This window comes from Schistocerca americana, chromosome 6 (genome assembly GCF_021461395.2).
Source record: "Schistocerca americana isolate TAMUIC-IGC-003095 chromosome 6, iqSchAmer2.1, whole genome shotgun sequence".
NCBI classification, from domain to species: Eukaryota; Metazoa; Arthropoda; class Insecta; order Orthoptera; family Acrididae; genus Schistocerca; species Schistocerca americana.
Window position 1 is genome coordinate 139,677,302 of NC_060124.1, and position 2,986 is coordinate 139,680,287.

Below are 2,986 nucleotides of genomic sequence, written 5' to 3' on the forward strand. Positions count from 1 at the left end.
CATGTGTCACCGACGTAGTAAAAAAAATGTTTATCTCTAAGTTAAATGATCAGATAGCTGTGTATTTTGTGTGTTAGAAAAATATGGTACCGATGTGTAAAGTTGTATAAGCAAAGACCATATTAGCTAGGGCTCCTTGTGCTTGCCAAACACATGGTACACAAAGTAAGCATGTACCCCCCTGAGGATTAATATAATTATACCCTCAGGTGTTACAGATTACAGCAATGGAATGAAATGTATCACGGAAAACTTTCTTTGTAATTAAAAAATCTGGAAAAATAAATGGTTTAAGTACAAAATTAATCACTCAAATGCATGTCCTGTAGCGCTAAATGTGCGTCTTGCTGTAAGATAATTCTGTGGAAGTGTCGTAGTTATCGTCCTCTGTAAGCAAAGTTCTGCTGAAGTCAATGTACTTACCTCATCATAAACGAAAGTGAAATGCTTTGCGTATAGATATCGTAGTTATTACGTACCTTACCGTGATCAAGAAAGTACTATAATGTAACGTATTGTTGTGCTACGGAAAAGGCTGTCTCATTGTAGCTATACCACAAAAGTTACTACTAAAACATGTTTTACTTTCCAGAAGAATTCAGAAAAACTGTGCAGATATAAAACAGATACACTGCAAAAGCAACATTGTAAATTGTCACTCATTAGTAGCGTCGTGATAAAATCGTGTAGCTGTCACATAAACTAACCACTGTGTCATCTGGTATCTCACAGAAACTACTTTAAATCCAGAATGTATTTTCAAGTAAACCAAAATGTTGCATTAAAATCTCATTAGCAGTACTGGTAAATGTTCTAAGTATGTGAGCCTTATAGTCGCTACGTAATCGTGCAACTAACAAGCAAGAATGTACAAATAACAACACTGTGTCATCTGTTCACTATAACAATGCATTCGTAATTTCTGTTGAAATAAGTTCTCTTGGTTCTTGACTGGATATTTAACTTCAAACATTGTTGCATGTTAACAGATTCTAAGTCTGACAAAGCATACTAGTAATGTAAAGTGAAAAGTTATATGGCAAAGACAAAGTTAAAAAGCAGATTATCTTTCAATAAACGGTTTTTCATGTGAAATGTGGTGTAAACATTTACTCTTCCTAGTACGCAGAGTTTCAACTTCAACGCAATTATCATGTGGTGTACGTCGGATTCTGTAAGGTCCATTGTAAACTAGAAAGAATTTGTGACTAAAGTGTTTCTTCTTATGTGACAATGACTGAGCTTTAATGGGAACTTTCTGACCAATATATAATTTCTTTGTATTTGCTTTACCATTTAGTTTTCTCCTTTTGTCTGCTGCAGATTTTATATTTTTAATAGCCAAATCAATTTGCCAACGGCCATACCATGTTGAATACACCGGTTCTCGTCCGATCACCGAAGTTAAGCAACATCGGGCCCAGTTAGTACTTGGATGGGTGACCGCCTGGGAACACCGGGTGCTGTTGGCTCCCCTTCATCCCCCCCCATGAACCATGGACCTTGCCATTGGTGGGGAGGCTTGCGTGCCTCAGCGATACAGATAGCCGTACCGTAGGTGCAACCACAACGGAGGGGTATCTGTTGAGAGGCCAGACAAACGTGTGGTTCCTGAAGTGGGGCAGCAGCCTTTTCAGTAGTTGCAAGGGCAACAGTCTGGATGATTGACTGATCTGGCCTTGTAACAATAACCAAAACGGCCTTGCTGCGCTGGTACTGCGAACGGCTGAAAGCAAGGGGAAACTACAGCCGTAATTTTTCCCGAGGGCATGCAGCTTTACTCTATGGTTAAATGATGATGGCGTCCTCTTGGGTAATATATTCCGGAGGTAAAATAGTCCCCCATTCGGATCTCCGGGCGGGGACTACTCAAGAGGACATCGTTATCTTGAGAAAGAAAACTGGCGTTCTACGGATCGGAGCGTGGAATGTCTTGTGACAGCCAGAGCGAGAGCACCAGCAGCAGCGAGTACTGTTTGTATAAAGCGTTTATTTTGCATTTTGTTTACGACCTTCCACTAAGGAAGGGATTCTATTTGTGTTTATCTGCTCTGCATAGTAACTAACAGTTCTTGATAAAACTTTACGTAGTTTTCGTGTTAGATTTCTTAGTGTTTTCTTGATCGTTTAGAACAGAAAGCGCCCTAAAACCGTCTTTTGTTTGTTTCGCGGCCGTTAGCCACTAGTCACTTGAATCAGCAGTTGTCTTGTGACAGCCAGAGCGAGAGCACCAGCAGCAGCGAGTACTGTTTGTATAAAGCGTTTTTGTACTTATTTGCTGCGCTTAGCTTTTAAATAGTTTTTCTGGGAAAACCTAGCGTAGTTTTCGCGTCTCGTATTTCAGTGAGCGTTTCTTGATTATCAGAGTAGCTCATCAGAAGATTATCTTGGGAATTTGTCACCGTATAGAGTAGGGTAAACATAGTCATGTGTAGGGACTGTGGTTGTTGTGAGCGGACGCAAGGAGAATTGGCCACTCTTCGGGGGCAGGTGGAGGCTTTGTCTGTTAGGCTCATCGAGCTCGAGGCGCAGGCGTCGGCTCGTAGTGGCGTTGGGGCAACTGTGGTGAGACCTATGCCTACTTCGGTGGCCTTGGAATCACATGGAACCCCTGATGTCGCTGCGTCTTCCGGCAGTGAGCATCTTACCGGTCAGCCATCACTCCAGGGTGAATGGCGGACAGTGGTGGGCTCGCGCGTGCCTGGCCGAAAGGCGAAGGTGGGATCTGGCCGCGTGGCAGCTGCCTTACCCCTTTCCAACAGGTACGGGGTGCTTCCTAGTGGTGATGACATCGTTTCCGAGCCACCACAGGATGCCTCGCCTGTTGGGCCAGTGGCCGATTCTCCGGCAAGGTCCTGACAGTCACAGAGGGCGGGCCTATTAGTTATAGGGAGCTCCAACGTTATGCGGGTTATGGAGCCCCTCAGGAAAATAGCGGGAAGGTCGGGGAAGAATGCCAGTGTGCACTCGGTGTGCTTGCCGGGGG

General features: G+C 43.7%; 1 non-coding gene across 1 annotated transcript; it reads left to right on the forward strand.

Annotated features, from left to right (window-relative positions):
- The first annotated feature begins 1,353 nt into the window (after positions 1-1,353).
- LOC124621229 lies at positions 1,354-1,472 on the forward strand. Its single transcript, XR_006980553.1, has one exon. It is a non-coding gene; the product is annotated as a 5S ribosomal RNA (ribosomal RNA).
- The last annotated feature ends 1,514 nt before the right edge of the window (positions 1,473-2,986 follow it).